The sequence below is a fragment of the Ambystoma mexicanum genome, chromosome 1p (assembly GCF_040938575.1).
Source record: "Ambystoma mexicanum isolate Mex_15411 chromosome 1p, UKY_AmexF1_1, whole genome shotgun sequence".
Lineage (NCBI taxonomy): Eukaryota > Metazoa > Chordata > Amphibia > Caudata > Ambystomatidae > Ambystoma > Ambystoma mexicanum.
The window spans coordinates 329,322,523-329,339,427 of NC_090921.1; positions in this window are offsets into that span (position 1 = coordinate 329,322,523).

Here is a 16,905-nt window from a genome sequence, read left to right on the forward strand (position 1 = left end):
TAATGTGCCAAGCCCACAAGCATTAGGGCGCAGGAAAATACAGAAGAGAAAGAAGAGGAAGAGGGTCCATTTACAAGGGGCCTGATTATATGAATAAGATTGTTTTAAATTGCTTCCTAAAACTCAAAAGGTTTGATTCTGCATGTAGATCTTTAAGCAGATTATTCCAGGCTTGAGCTGCCTGAACTGGGAAAGATCTCCCATTTGCTCTAGTCTGGTTGCTCCTGGGAACGGCCATACATAGTCCCTTGCTTGATCTAGTAGCTATACTCGGAATATGAACTTTCATGCAGACTTTTAGGTAGGCTGGGGCTTGTCCATAGTGACATTTGTGAACAATAGTGAGAGCTTTAAAATGAGTCCTAGCTTCAACTGCGAGCCAGTGTAGGTTTTTTTCTGTGCACCAACAAGGGCTAATGTCTATGCACATTTTTAACAACATGTACAGCATCATTTTGCAACACCTGCAAACGTCCTAAATCTCCCTTACTAGCACCAATATGCAGTGTACTACAATAGTGTATCCATGGTATAATCAACTTGTGCTGAAGTAAGAGGCGTTTTGAGATATCAGCTAACTATCCTCTTCACCCTGTTTCATCTCATAGTTTTATTTGAGGTGTCGCATGTGTGTGAAAAAACAGAGAATTCCCCTACTCCTTGTGGAATGTTCAAGTTTAGGCTTTCACACAAATCCTTGTGCCACTGTTTATACAAAAAGACTCAGTTGCGTTTATTTAGCTTGCAGTTTTTTTTGGAAGTTTTATTTCCAGATTTTGTGAAGTTGTGGCCCTCTATGATGACACGTGTTTCAGCATTTTTTGTGGCTTTTTTCGAATCAGGGCAGTAACCTTGTTTTTTTTCCAAATTTATTTTCTGTCTTGTTGTCGGTTGCGTGTCCCGGGTTAATCCCTCCTGCAAATTCTCAGTCGGGGTCTCTCGCATTGGCTCTCCGTTGGTATCACGAAATAAAACCTCCAAAAAACTGCAAGCTAACTAACTGCAACTGAGTCTTTTTGTATAAACAGTGGCGCAAAGATTTGTGTGAAAACCTCAACTTGAACATGGCATAATTAAGGCTCTCACCAAGGTGATACAATTAGATTTGGAGACGTAGGGTTTAATTAATCACAGAAGTCAGAGGTAGTATTGAGTTTTGTTAACCACATTCTGTATATGAGCATCTGAACTTAGCGATGCTTCAAAGACAACCCCAAAAGTCTTCACTTGGACGACGATGGGGATAGAATATTTGTTGATGGTTAACCCAGTGGAAAGGTCCCCAAGTTTCCCTCGAGCCTGAGGGGAGCAAAAAGAAGCAACTCAGTTTTAGCCATTGTTTGCCATCCAGTTCTGGATCGAATTATAGATCAGTGACACCTTCTCTGAGTCTTTCTCGTACACTCCACACAGCTCAATCACCAGCTGTGTGTCATCAGCGTAAACCGTGAAACACACTCCCAATTTGTCCAGTAGGACACATAGGGGTTGCAAAATATTAAACAAAGACAGGGAGAGGCAGGTGCCCTGAGGTACACTGCATTTCAGAATTTCAGTGGGCAACCTAGCATTACACCATATAATTCTGGACATCCTATTTCCCAAAAAAGGTTCTATCCAGGCAGCAGCTTCACCTGAGCAACCACCAATGTTCTTCATTCTGTTAATGGGCACTACATGGTCTACCAGGTCAAAGGCTGCCGAAAAATCTTATGGCATCAGCAGCCCTGCCTTACTTCTATCCATGAGAATGAGCATTTCCATCTGTAGGTCCACCAAAGCACGTTCTGTGCCATGGTGTGCCCTAAAGCTGGATTGCTTGGGGTTTAGGGCCTCAGAACCTTCTAAATGTACCTGATGTTGTGCTGTTGCCTTTTTGTCAATGATCTTCAATAAAAAAAGGCACCTTGGAAATAGGTCTCAGGTTAGAGTAGTCTTTGAGGTCCAGCCCCATTTTTTTAATCAGAGAGGTCACAGCTACCTTCTTAAGAGAGTCATAAACCTTACTATCGCTAAAGGTCGTGTTAATAAGGCAGACAAAAAAAGGGGTGACGTGCTCTGTTCGCAAGGATAACTTTTGCAGGAAGGGTCTCTCCAGCACATGTGGATGGTCTCAGAGATTTTAAAGTTTTTATCAAATGTCCTTCCTGAATATGACTAAAAGTGGATTTAGGTTCCCTCACTTGATCATAATCTGTGGTCCGAGGTTCCTCCGAAGTCTTATGGCATATCTAGTGATTGATCCAACCCTTGTTTCTGGTAAGATGAACATGGGCTTTTGCTAGCTTGTCAGAAAAAGCCTTCTGAATGTCTTTGCAGTCTGTATCAGATAGCGTCAAAGAGTGAGTAATGACTTTGGTTTTTTCTAGATCTCGGAGAATTTCAAAAAGAGTTATTCCCAGAGCTAGTGATTTTGCAGTTAAAATAATGTCTTTTGGCTAGCACAATCTCTACACGCTATAATTTCTCTAAAGATTTCCATGTGTCATTATTAGTCTGAGTTTGTTTTTTCTCCCAGGCTCTTTCGTCCTTATGTTTCTCTTTCTTTGGTTAGTCAGAGCTAACATATACCATTTTTGCTTATTACTTATTTTTCTACAGGTTTTAACAGTGATAGGCGCACCTGATTCAATAGATCAATTATTGCTCTATCATATTCTCGTATAAGTAGATTGGGAGAATACAGATCCAAAGTAGACTCCATAGGTCTAGTAATGCAGTCCACTAGCTCTGCCTAGCTGATATTATTGTAGTTCCTACTACTGTCTTTTTTCATTGTATTGTTTTGTTCACTACGTAAGAGGGGGTAGTCAAATTAAAAGAGACAAAAAAGTGGTCATGCCGGATACATGGTCCAATTTCCAAGGGACTTAGGACTAGGTTTTTGCTGACAACCCAATCCAGTCTATTACCAAATTTGTGCATAGGGTCTTTACTAAGAACTTCAAAGCCCACTGTCCAAGCCGTTGTGCCAGGCAACTAGCTTCTGTATCCTTGGGGTTACAGTGCCATCAGTTAAAGTCTCCCAGTACAAGTGTGGTTAGGTTTGCTAAGAGATGACAAGATTTCTGAAAGATCATTAACAAAAAGTTATCATTGGGGGGATGAAGGACCGGGTTAATATTCGTAAAGTTATTTGGTGTGGAGGTAAATTTGAGTAGGATCATTCAAAAAATGATTTAATGAAAAATGAGAAAATGTAAGTCCTCATGAACCACAATGGCTACTCCCCCACCCTTCCCAACGCCTCTATTCTGGCCAGAAAATGTGTAGCCTGGTGGGGTAGCTAAATGTATGTTGGGGCCACTGGAATCCTGCAACAAGGTTTTGGTTAATCACATTATATCAATCTGCTGGTCCACTATGTATTCCCCAACATTCAATGCGTGTTATCTAGGGATATTGTATTAAGGTGAGGGTATCTATGAAAATTATGCGACAAGGTATATTAATGCCTTAAGAATCACTGTGTAATACAGTGGTGTACACAGTAGAAAAGGCAACAGGAGGGTCTTGCAGATTTATACAGGAATTACGCCCTTTGAGCAATATTGTTCCATTGGTGCCAAATCTAGCCACAATATTATGTAACATACACCCATGTTTTACAGTTATTGACCTGACAAATGTTTTTTTTCTCTATCCCCCTGCATGAAGAGTCACAATATTTGACCGCATTTACCTATCACGAAATTAGGCTACAACAGTTACCTCCCACAAGGTTACTGTGAATCCCCCAGGATTTTCAACAGGGTGCTGCAGATGGACTTGGAAAATGTTCAGACAACACTATAATACAGTATATTGATAACTTGCTAGTTTGCAGTGCCACAAAGGAAGTGTGCAGAAAAGGCTCAGTGCCATTATTGACAGCATTGGCTGAAAATTATTGACAGCATTGGCTGAAAAGGGGTACAAAGTGAACAAGAAGAAATTGCAATGTTGTCAGGAAGAGGTATTATAACTAGGCTAGATAGTATCAAAAATGGGGAAGAAGGCGACACCTGAAAGAGCAGATGCTATTACAGGAACTTCCCAACCAAATACAGTGAAAGATATACATAGGTTTTTGGGGCTCTGCAAATATTTTTTCATATTGGTCTTTTAAAAAAAAAATGATTTAGTACAGTTACAGACATGTAACCACAAAGTACAGTTTCAAGCGAGTGAGCATCAACATTGTACTGTGTCAGCATGAGTTGTTAGCATAGTTTATGGGGAGACAGTTACCAAGCATGGTTTGTACATGTGACAACTAGTCTCATTGATCACTACTCATTCTCTGTAAGAAATCGCAAAATGGGCACCATATATCCTGGGTCTACAGGAAGGCACAGATCACGAAAACATAACAGTCCTGCTTATCCTTAACTTAGGTCAGTTCCTTGAGCCATTCATCGACATTGGAGGCTGTACTGGATTTCCAGCTGTTTCAAAATGCATTTCTTAGCAATCAAACAGCCCAAATTGAAGAGTCTGCTAAATTTTACAGGAGTCTTTCCGATACCCCCAGCAGGTATTTAGGGGAGACAGTGCAGCAGGAATTTCAGTAATATTGTGCAAGATATTCACCACTGATTGCCAAAACTGGGAAATTGGAAGGGGAACTCCAGTACATATGTAGGGAATCTGCAGTTAGCATGTTGCACTTTACACTTATATCATTGGCCGCTGGCAAAAATCTAGAGATATGTACGGGAGTGCAGTGCAATTCAGAATTTTTAATTGAATTAGCCAGAACCGGACATTTAGGGAAATCTCTTTGGTCAGGTGGCACCACTGCAGCCATTGTTCATTGTGTATTGTTATACTCAAATATTTTTTCCATTGCCCCTTGACTCTGGGGCAGGTTATTTGATTTGCCTGGCACTCCTTATACAGTCTGGACACAAGTCTACCAGGGTCTTAACTAGTCACTATCGTTTCTACTGGTGCACAATTGATTGGTTCTCGGGGAAACGAGGCCACCGGCGTCAGAATGCCATCCGCATTCTGAAATATTGAAGTGCTCTAATTGGGTTAACATCTTTGAATGTGACAAAGGTACCACCGTGGAAGAGGTCATGTAGCAACAGCGCCTCTCCAGTATCCCACGTACTCTGGATGTCTTTATCGTAAGTCGGGAGGATACCCGGGCATCTCCACAAAGGCACCAACCCACTGTATGGATGTGCCACCCCTAGTCTCCTAAAAATCCTCGACCAGGCGGTCACAGTTGTACCGACCAGGTCACCTGGGCATGAGTCGAGGTGCCGATCAGCGAGGATGATTGATTTTAGGTTTGATGGTAGAGTACTATATCCTTCAAGGTCTAAATGTAGTGGGGTATTATGCAATGAGTACCAGTATCCCACGTACTGTGCCTGTGATTCAATATAGAAGATCTCAAACTCCGGTGCCATCAGGGCACCACGCTCAAATGGCTCAGTCTATCGCAGGGTTCCTGTTCCCCTAGTGAATTTAATCCTGAGGGAGTACAGTTTGTCGAAGAAAGCACGACCCAGCCATACCGAAATGTTACAAAAGTAATCTATACAATTTGGGGACTACGATCATTTTGAGTACTGAGAGTCTGATGTCTATTGATATGAGTAATCTGCCCCATTGTTGCTGCTTGACAGCCAGGGAGTCTAAATAGGACTCACGTTTATTAGCAAGCAAAGAACGGTGTGACCGAGAGACCAGTACACCCAAGTATTTAAATTTATGGGGGACCCATCTGAATCTCATTCGATCTGTCGGGATACAAGTGTCTTCTGTCAATGGGAACAACTCCTATTTCGCCTTGTTTATTCGATATCCAGAATATGTTGTGAAGTTCTGGATCTCCTCTAACAACAGAGCCATGTTCAGTTCTGGGTTGTGGATATATAACAGTGTGTCGTCGGCAAAAAGGGATATGATTTGTGGTGGGCCTGCTATATGGAGATCCCTGTGGCTATATCTATTGCGTATTATACATGCCAGGGGTTCAACCCTCAAAGCAAATAGAAGTGGAGAAAATGGGCAACCCTGTCTCATGCCACAACCCAACCGAAAGAGGGGTGAGAGTGTGCCGTTAGTGTGCACTTTAGCCATAGGTTTGGCATAGAGCAGGCTCACAAATGTAATTAAATGATCCCCCAATTGCATCCAATGGAGTACCGTGAAGAGGAACCGCTAAGAGACAATGGCCTTTTCCGTGCCTAGAGAGGCAGCCACAGCCTTGGCACTTGGATCTATTCGGGCTATGATACAGAAGAGTCTGCGCAAATTAAAATCAGTCAACCGTCCCGGGATGAATTCAGATTGGTCTGGGTGGACCAATGTTGACATAAAGGGGAGTAGGCAGGTGGACAAGATTTTGGCAAATATTTTGGTATTTGTTTTAATTAAAGATAAGGTTCTATATGAGGCCATTTCCGGTGTGGTCTTTTTGGTTTCAACAGCACAGTAATAACAGCTTCAGAAAGCGTAGATGGCAAATGACTGGATGGACTGTAAAGACTCTTCCCAGACCATCAGAAGTTTGGGTGCCAGGATCTGACGAAGTTCTTTCTATAGTTCAGTTCCTATATCATTGGGATGAGGACCTTACCCGACGGGAGAGCCGTTATAGCTTCAGACCACCTCTTCGAGATCCAGTGGACGATTAAGTACTAGCTGTGTTTCATATGATAGCGATGGGATAGGGATATCCTTTAGGTAACTAGCCAACTCTGCGACAGTGCACAGATCGCAATTGGTATAAAGGGTTTTATAGTATTGGTAAAACTCATTACTGATTTTGTCATGTGTGACTAGCATGTTGCAAGACTGGGACAAGATCCCGGTGTCCCTTTCTCTGATCGGATAGCATTTGAGAGGAAGCAGCGCAGCCTATTTGCTTCTCCATACCGCCTTGCCTGCACAGGCTGATACATCAGTCAGACTTCTCTGTCCATTAGGTCTGAAAACTTGTGCAGGTTACCTTTAATGAGTCCAAGTAGCGCACTGTTGTATTTCATAACTTATTAGTTCTTGAGCTGTCTCAGGTCAGCCTCAACCCTGGCCAAGTCCCTTCTTATTTCCCTTAAAGCCCTGGCAGAGATTGCGATCACCTCACCCTGCAGCCATACCTTGAATGCTTCCCAAACTGTAGAGTAACAGGAGACAGACTTCTTGCTTCTTTGGAAGAAGTCAATGACCCCCTCCATCAATGATGTCAGATACAGCAAACCCAGCAGGCATGAAGTAGGCATTCTCTAAATGGGACGGGGGTAGTCAGACTCTCCCAGTCTACTTTCAGGATGACCGGTGAGTGATCAGAAATGCTCCTACGGTATATCCGACAGTCATGGACCCATGATATCAGTGTCGCTGGGATCAACCAATAATCAATCCTGGACTGCGCATCGTGCACCGATTAATAGTAGGTATATTCTCATGAATTAGGATTGAAAACCCTCCAAGCATCAACAAACTATTTTTGTAGAATAATTTGCCATATCGTGTGGCCTGCGTATGTCAATTCCCGTTGGGTGTCCCTTGAGCGGTCCACTACACAGTCCAGGATTGTGTTGCAGTCGCCTCCACAAAAAATCAGGGAGAGGGGACCTCCGGTTAGAATCTCTGCTACTTGCCCATAGAATTTGTGGTCTTCTAAGTTAGGGCCGTATGTATTGACTATTGATATATCTGTGGCTGCTAGCTTACCCCGTATGATCACACAACTTCCCTGGTGATCAATGCAGCGCTTGGTCTCTTGGAAGGGAAGTGAACAGTGTATCAAAGTCATCACCCCCTTGGCTTGCAATGAATAGCCGATGTAGCCCCACTGGCTCTCCCATTTGGGTGCAAATCTTTCATTGACTGCTCCCTGGGCGTGGGTTTCCTGCAACATTACAACTTTTGTACCCATGTCGATTAATATATGCCACAATTTTCCTTATTTTAATGGGGTTGTTTAGTCCCCGAACATTGCATGTCAGTAAGGAGATATTATCAACCATGGAGAACTGTTTGTTGTATGAAATATATATGTATTGCACACTTGGACCTTAATGATTCTATGCCGGTGTGCACTGGTGAAACAGTCTGCACTTTTTGTAATGATCATGTAAATACAATAAAGAACCTTAACAACCCCAATAACCTTGGGTGCAAGTGTACGTCATTGACCCCAACTTTACGGACATCCACACTTCCACCCTCATCATCACTCTCAACTGAACAAAATAAACTGTGGGAATGTCCAGGGATGTGCTGTGAACAGAGACTGCTTTCATGCAGCTGGTTGCAGATACTACAGCAAGTCCCGAAAGTACCAATATAAAATAAGTGTGTGCATTCTTGGCTCAGGAGAACATTGGTCAATTAGAGCATTAGTCATTCATTCTCCATGTTATCCAATCCATTGTTGCGTGGGTGCAGGCTGCGGTCACGATTGTGGTCTTGCTCCGGGAGGGGAAGGGAGATCGATGCCTCTATGTATGCCATTGCCTCAGCTGGATTCTCTGAAAAATGTGCGCTGCACCCATGTTGGATGCATAGCTCGGTGGGAAACATTAACGCATACGGAACCTGTCTGATTCATAGTAGTTTCTTCACAGGGTTGTGTGATTTATGGAGAGCTTGTACATTAGCAGAAAAGTATGGGTAAATATGGATTTCAGATGCCTCATGATGAAGCGTGCCTTTCTCCCGTGCCATGCGCACTATTAAGACTCTGTCACAGTAGTTGAGCAATCTCACCAGAGCAGTGCGTGGGGGGGCATAAGGTTTAGGCAGAGGAGCCAGAATGCGGTGTGCATGCTCAACTAAGAATTGAGGGGAGAACTTTGAATAACCAAATAGAGACTTCACTAGATCTTCAAATAATTATCCCATGGGACCCCTGCAGGCAGCTTCAGAAATTCCAATTCTGCGAATGGTGTTGCGCTGCGAGCGCGACTCCAGGTCCTCGCACTTGTTGCAGATGACCTCCTGTTTCAGCTGCGAGATATCGCAGTCATGCCTGTCGACCCTGTCCTCAGTGTCACCAATAATGGTTATTGCCACGTGTGCTTTCTTTTTCCAACTTAGATTTAAGGGAGCCAATTGTGGATAAAATATCGTCCAGCTTCATGTTCACAGCCATGAAGCCGCTTTGCATGGCCGCGAATAAGTGGTCATCTCTGGCATTCCCAGAAGTTGAAGCAGTAGCACTGATAGTCATTGGTTCTGGTGTCCCCAGGTTTTTGGCGGGGGTGTTGGTGAATGAGTCCATTGGACATTCTTTCTTCCTTCCAGCATCTTTCATCATGTTTCTTCAGGTGGAATAGAGTGCCCAGTGGGATAAATTGGTCAAAAGAAGCAATGGGCAGCTGGGAAGGGGGTCGGGAAGGAAGAGTGGTGCTGCAGAGGGACTGTGATGAAAGGGATGACCACACTAACCCCAAGGGATCTGCCTCCCAGGGTACCTGTGGTGGTCAGGAGGGATGCAACCAAATTTTGTATATTCTGGACAGAAATGGACAGTTGCTTAAACCGGTAAAAAGTAGGATGTGGACTGGACCCAGTTTAAGGTGAGGATATGTGCCGGTGGCATCCTAAGAACAGTGGGTAACCAAAACGACAACTCAGCTGCTGGTTCCGGAAAATGGTGCACAAAGGTGTTAGTGTTGCAAGGATTGGATGGTCAAGTTCTTTTAGGCAGAAGCGAGGCACAGAACTATGGAGAATCTTTATAGGCCCTGCCAGATCACGATGCGGCCTCAGAACCTGCGGGGGTTGATGCAGCACAACAGGCGTGAAGAATATATCAATGCTTGGTACTCATATCCACAGTGATCGCCTGGGATCCATGCCAACGCAGTAGAACGCGACCCCACACAGCAGGACAAAACGGGGCCGCCGCCTGGGACCATATAGGGGTATCAGTGCAGCTGGATGTTTACACTAGGCCACATGGGCGGTAAGTGAGAGCCCGAGCAGCACTACGATGGGCGGCAGTCAGACAGGGTCATGGCCCAGGTGGGACCGTGCTGGGAATACCAAAAAATAATGAGACTCCAGGTGGGGCTGCAACGTGCCACGAGCGGTGGCCTGCGACTGATGAAGGGTATGCAGCAGACTGTACTGCACAACTGGGTGTCCCAAGCCCCTGGCTGTAGCGGAATGTCTGCCCTCACAGACATGATGGATCCAGGAGCGCGGGGCACTCATTGGGGCTAAGATGCTTAGAACTGGTAGCAGGAGATGTAGTGGTGCACCGGGTAGGGGTCTGGCCACACACCCAGCTTAGCAACCGCCGCGTTGAGTATTCCAGTAGGTGCATGCCTCCAATCTGTGGGCCCTGAATGGGTTCACTGGCAGGGTACAGCATGAACAGCAACAGGCTGCGGCCTCCTCTCCAGTGAGCAGTTCTGGCCAATTATGGAGCCACACGATCTTCTGCGATGCGCACGAATCATTAGATGCCGAATCCGTAACAATTACTGTGTTTTATTAGCAAGAAGGATTTTTACGGGGCCATCTTCAGCAGCCATCTTGCTGGCTGCTCAAAAGGACTCCCCTCCCCCCCTCAGCAAATATGTCTTCGACTACATTACATATGTTTGGCCCCTTTTAGAAGGACTGAAGGAAGCACAGAAAGACAAAAGTGACATTGCATGGACAGGTGAGATGATAGGTACTTTAATGAATTAAAAGAATCAATAAGTACAACTCCTGTGTCAGGGATCCCATATTATTAGGAAGATCCATTCCTGTTTTCTCAATGAAATGGAGTTGTGATGACAGCTGTTCTTGCACAAAAATCTTCAATGGTAAATAAACCAATGGCATTTTGCAGTGGGATTTTAGACCCAGTAATGAAAGGTCATTTACCTGCAGCAGCCTTTGCAATTGAGAAATCAGCCAGAATAACAATGGGGTGTTCGGTTACGTTAAGTGTTGAGAATGCTCTTTTTGAGGATGCCAAAATCACATTGACTGTGCAGAGAGCATCAGGTAATGTGGTCATAATATCTAATCCATCAAATAAAATTGTGAGATGCTGCATAGTGAACCCTGCAAGGTTCATAGCAGAGCCAGTGAATGTGGGAGACAATGTACATGACTGTACTACCTACACTGGTTATTATGATGACGTGCCCGTTGTCAAAGAAAATGCCCTGGAGGAGGGAAAATTCTCTTAATCAATGGTTCATCAATGATAGATCAATGCATCTTAGAGCGGCACAGTGGGACGGCAGTAGTGAAAGAGGAGGGTTTGAGGTAGTGGAAAGCTCAAGATTGCAGTCCATTTTTCAGCGTAAGCAGCAGAGTTGGTAGCCATGATTTTAGCGCTTGAAGCACATGAGGATGAGGCAGTAACAGTGTATTCCGACTCCACCTATGTTACCTCAACAGTACACTTAGGACTGCCACATTGGAAAAGGAGGGGCTTCCAGAATGCATATGGCCCACCTGTACAGCATGCACCATTTGTAGAGAAGTTACTAGACGCACTTGAATGTCCCTCGGCTCCATAGTAGTACTAAGTGCAACTGCACTGGTGATGCCACAAAGCCAGATGCATATTGGCGATTTTCCCCTGATGAGCACACGTGCCAGAGAGAAAAGTGTTCTTGCTCTTAAACAAACCAGAAAGGAGAATTATTTCTCTGCAAAATCAAAGGAAGCCTATGATGAGATATCAGAAGAACACAAACTGTGCGGCTGAACAGCAATGTTCTTTACCTCCAACATTTCCCCTGGTCTACAACCTGCCACAAATGATATGTGGCTGCAGATCACCAGAAGGGAACTGTTGCAAACAATGAACTCCACAATGAAGGGGTTTAATGCAATCAAATATGAGTTGAAAGCAGACAGATTAATGACTCTCCAAAATAGGAATGTTCTTCATCTCATCACAGCCATGGCGGGGGTGAGGGGTGTTTGCACCATGAAAGTATTGTCTTGCTGTACGTATCTTCCAGCAAACAATGAGCAGAATGGGTCACTTACAGAAGCTATAACTACCTTACAGGAGCTGCACACTAAGATAGTGTTAGAGGTGGAAGACATTGAAAATCATAACTGGTTTAACTACCTGTTTACATGGGTACACCTGGTTGGCAAACAAATTTAAAATATTACCGATGAAGGAGATGGGGACTGCTGTTTTATGACATACAATCCAAAAGAATACGAAGCACAAGAAGGTAGTGTTGAGGAGGCCCTAAAATCTCAGATAGTCCCAGAGATATCAAACTCAGTCCAAACAAGACTCAATGACAGAGCAGACAAAGTGAATGGCAAAACCCATCTTTTAAACATCAAGATAAAACCAGGACAGCGTACAAGCATTTAAATCTCACTGCCCTCAACATTTTAATCGAAAACTATTGCTTAAGTATTAAAAATGCATCTTCAATGATGTCACAACATGATGTCAGTTCACAAAACTTATGGGGACAGAGGATAGGTTAATGGGGTTGGCTACATATACATTCCATTGAGTTTAAACATGTCATTGGGTTACAAGTATCTGATTGCTCCACCTGGGACCACCCCAATATTGATAAAGGGTCAAATACATCATCTCTATGACTATTCATTGGTTGGCATAATATTTCATGGGCAGTGTGAAACCAGGAATTTGGATAGGTTGGCTCCTTACTAAACAACCTTGGACACTTAACAGGTTGTCAAAATATGAGCCAGAGCCCATGGACTGCTCTACTTCCAATTAAAGGTTACAATCCCTCATTCTAAGGCCATGAGACCGGGCAATCCCTTTGTACTTGGCATTGTGCGGCGATTCATGTCTTTGTGCATTTAGGAAGTACTCCACATGCCATATCTTTGTTGAATGATCAGTGTTCTCTGTGTATGGGTCACGCGCAAAGAGACCATGTATAAAATTGAATTCCTTTGATTTATTAAGGTTTTAGCTAATATTAATGTATGTGTTGTGTTTCCTTTTGCTGCTGGGGAATCTCTTGGGTTATTCTTCATGGAGTCTTTTGGCTTTCTAGTATACTGCACCTGCCTATTAAAGACTGTTTGTGCCCTTCTCTAACCTTAATTAATCTAGGAGTATGCTGTTTGCATTTGGGAACCGTTATGTCGTGCCTTCATTCCGCCATCCTCCCTTATTTCCTCTGACCTTGGTACATCTTGCCAGCTACTCTCTGAAGTCTGCACGGGTATGTGTTTTTGTGGAATCAGCATTTTTTTTCGAGGAAGCGTTGTGGCCCTTGCAATTTCTGAGACATGCTGCGATTTCCATCTTTAAGAAGCTGGCTGCCCAATTACACTTTTGTTTCCATGTAGCAAGCTATATTTGTGTCATTCATGTTGCATTTATCTTATACATTGGTCATGTTAATGTTCTTCATATCTTATGGATGTTATGTTAGTATTCTTCATGTCTAAATGCATATTGTAGGTGTTCTTCATGTGGAGTACATGTTTGCCTTGTGTCTAATGCATACACTTTTTACTGTTATAACATTAATCTGAATCCTTTTGTCCTCTTCAGCTCACATTGTCCCCAATCCCTGCTGGACCAGTGGGGGATAAGGGAAGGAATGCTGTATCAGGGTGTAACATCTCTCACCTTTGCAATATTGATGTGGCGGAGGGGCAGAAGCTATGGATGACATATTCATCTGCCTCCCAACAGTAGCGTGAGAGGTGGTCAGGAAAACATGGCTGCCAAAGGATGTCTATAATGGAATAGGCTGCAGTGAAGGGGTGGCCAGAATTTCAACCAGAGGGCGAGAGTGTAATGAGGCAGATGAATATGCAGGTACCGCCAACTGCCCCTACTCAGATAAATATGCAAGTACTAAATTGTGCCCGACACTTCACCAGTATCGCTCAGCTGAGAAGCGATAACAGCTGAGACAGCCTTACCGCCCCATGAGCCTAGAGGGGAGAGACGAGACAAACTAAGCCATATTCTATTCAAACAGATTTTAAGAGACAATACTTTGAATAGCAATACTTTGACTAGCCAATGTAAATGCTTCTGCCATAAAGACATTTGTTAGTTTGTGCCACACAAGTAGTGATTACAGTTAGATAGCAGAGCACAAGTGTGTGCTGTACATAGCATAGAAGGGAGGAAGATTCCAGAATACCAAGAGAGTGACTCACTACACTGATAGGATAGATGGAATTATAGGCAGATTATATGCAGAATACACAGGCAGAGAAATAAACATATAGCAGTGGCACAGAGTGAAGGTACAATGAGCAAACAGACAAAGATTTCTAATATTCAGACGAGAAGCGCTGAAGTACAGCCATTCTCTTAGCAGAAAGGCTGCTGCAGGCCTACACGTTGGCACAGCCTCAGACAAGATGCTGAATTCATAAAACACATTTATTTTACAAGCCTAAAAGCTGCCTAGACAGCAGTTTGCAGCTAACACCAAGGTCGGAAATGGTGTGGCAGAGGCAAGATAACGGTTCCCAGGATGAGAAGCAGAAGACTCCTGAGCTAATCAAATTATATTAAGAGCACAAACAGCCACTGATGTCCAGGTGCATAAGATCAGTATGCCAATGGGCTTTATCATGGATAGGTGAAGCAAGTCTGTAGTGGTCATAAAGAGCACAACATGCACGTTAGAATTAGCTAAAATCCTAGTAAATAGGAAGAAATTAACTTGCCAACACTGTCTTAACATGTGATCAAGTCATGAAGAACACTTGCCATTCCTTAATCCAAGCACAGATAAAACACCTGAAACTTCCTAGTACACACACAGACATGTGACGATGCACAAGGCCAATTACAAAGGAATAGATAGGCTGCATGGCTCTGGGAATGATGAGGAGTATTCTTTATTGGAATTTGTGCAGACCATGGACTTCTCTCTCCCCCTACCCTATGTGTCTCCCAAATCTCAACATCCCGTCAAATTAGTAACATACCAACCAATGGGAATCCCTCACATTACATCGCCCATGATGGATAGTACCAGCCAATTAATGGCTAGAATCATGATGTAGTGAAACCACTATCTAGGTAGGGCTGCCCCTAATGGGAAAGGTAGCACTTTTGTAACATATATGTATTTTTCTAAGTATCAACCAATTATCATCACTCAAGTTTTGTAAATGAAAATGTTAGTATGATGTCATTGCTGATGTATCATGAGTACATATTCTGCTCACACTCTGTGTATTTTTCAGAGCTACTTGTTTGCTATCCCTGCCGCTATTCTGTATTTTTTAATAAAGCTGGGTTTGCTGTGCCCTTTGAGTTCTCCATTACTGAATATTGTTTTATATGCTAGTGTACTAAATTGCTACCACCCTAACAAGTTTAATTGTTTTAAAAAAGTACTGTCATTTATAAACAGCTATCAATGCTTGGTGCCATAAGCAGGCTTATTGATATTTTGCATCTTGGATACACAGAAATTTCCCATGTGAAAAGGTGCAAACACTTTGCAAGAGACCAGATGCGGTATTGGGCACTCTGCTGGAGCTTAATAAATGCATATCAATGGAGTGCACTCAACCCACAGAAACCCAACCCAACTGAAAGGTTACACATTAAGAAAATACAAAGAACTCCTCACACAAATCATGCCTTGGCACACTAAATTAATCAATCACATGGTAGTGTAATGTAATAACCCTTAAAGTTCATTATTATCCCAACATTACTCCACACTACTCTCTTTAAGTCACAAAGTGAAGAACCTTGCCTTCCTGTTCAATGAGGATCACCTTCTCACCAAATATTTCTGCCATCAGTATATTTATTTTCAGATAAGAAAATTGAGGATAGTTGTGCCTCTTGTCTCTAGGTTACATCGGGCTTTAGTGGATAGTGTCCAAATCAATACCAAGCTTCACTGGTGTAATGTTGTGTATGTACTCCTCCCTCCGACCACTTCCACTAAACTTCTAAAAACTAAAGAGTGAAGAATGCAGTCATCCATTTTGCCTATGGTTTAGGCAAATTGTGTCATGATTCCAATGGACCTGGTGGTTGGATCACGGCTCCTCAGCCATAGCTCATCTGTTTAGGCTGCTATTCCATATTGCACCTAATTCACCTTCCTGCACAACTACCCCTCTACCCTTTTCTGAAATACTGGGAAACGTGGGGGCACTCTCTTCTTCTGTGGTCATACTTTTTTGATTATTATTATTTGGTTTATTGTAAACCTCAAAAATTAATCTGACAGTACTCATTATTAAAAGAAAAAGAACAAAAGGAAAACATCAAAACCACACCTTATCCACTCAATGTTCGTAATCGAAATGTGTTAAATACATTGAGCTGCTTGAGTCTCCCTCCCTGGTTTCTATCAATAAAACACTTTGGGCCTCATTATGAGAATTGTGGTAAAAACACAGTCATTACTGGCATGGTGGTAGAAGCACGTCTGTGTACCCTTGACACCGCAAATAGCGTCGGATTACGAGAGCGCGAGCACGTGCAAACCCCCATGCCGGTAATGGGTGCACCGCCATGCCGCTAAAGACCCCCCAAATCCCCAATAGCGGCATCACGGAACCCGCTGATACCGCCTCTGCCCAGGAGCAACCCCTTAATAACGGACCCGACAATACCATTATGCAAATACCTGGTTTGTAATACCAGACCTGGAAGTTACGTTATTGCGCCGGAACGGGAAATGCGGCGACGCCCATCTTAAAAACACAATCCATCACAATCCTCCGAACACAGCACTGGTACTGAGTTGGGAGTAGGCCAAATCACCAGAAAATAAATGTCCAAGGCAACTGGGAAATCCACCCCCCACCTGCGCAAGAAGAGTTTTACCGGACGAAGAGCTAAATATGTTAGCTGACACGCTGGTTGCACATGCAGATGAATTCTTTGCAACAGATCTGAAGCGCCCAGCACAACTGCGGAAAAAGGAAATATGGGAGGAGGTGGTGAGGAAAGTTACTGCGGTTGGCACCACCACCCGCACAGTGAAG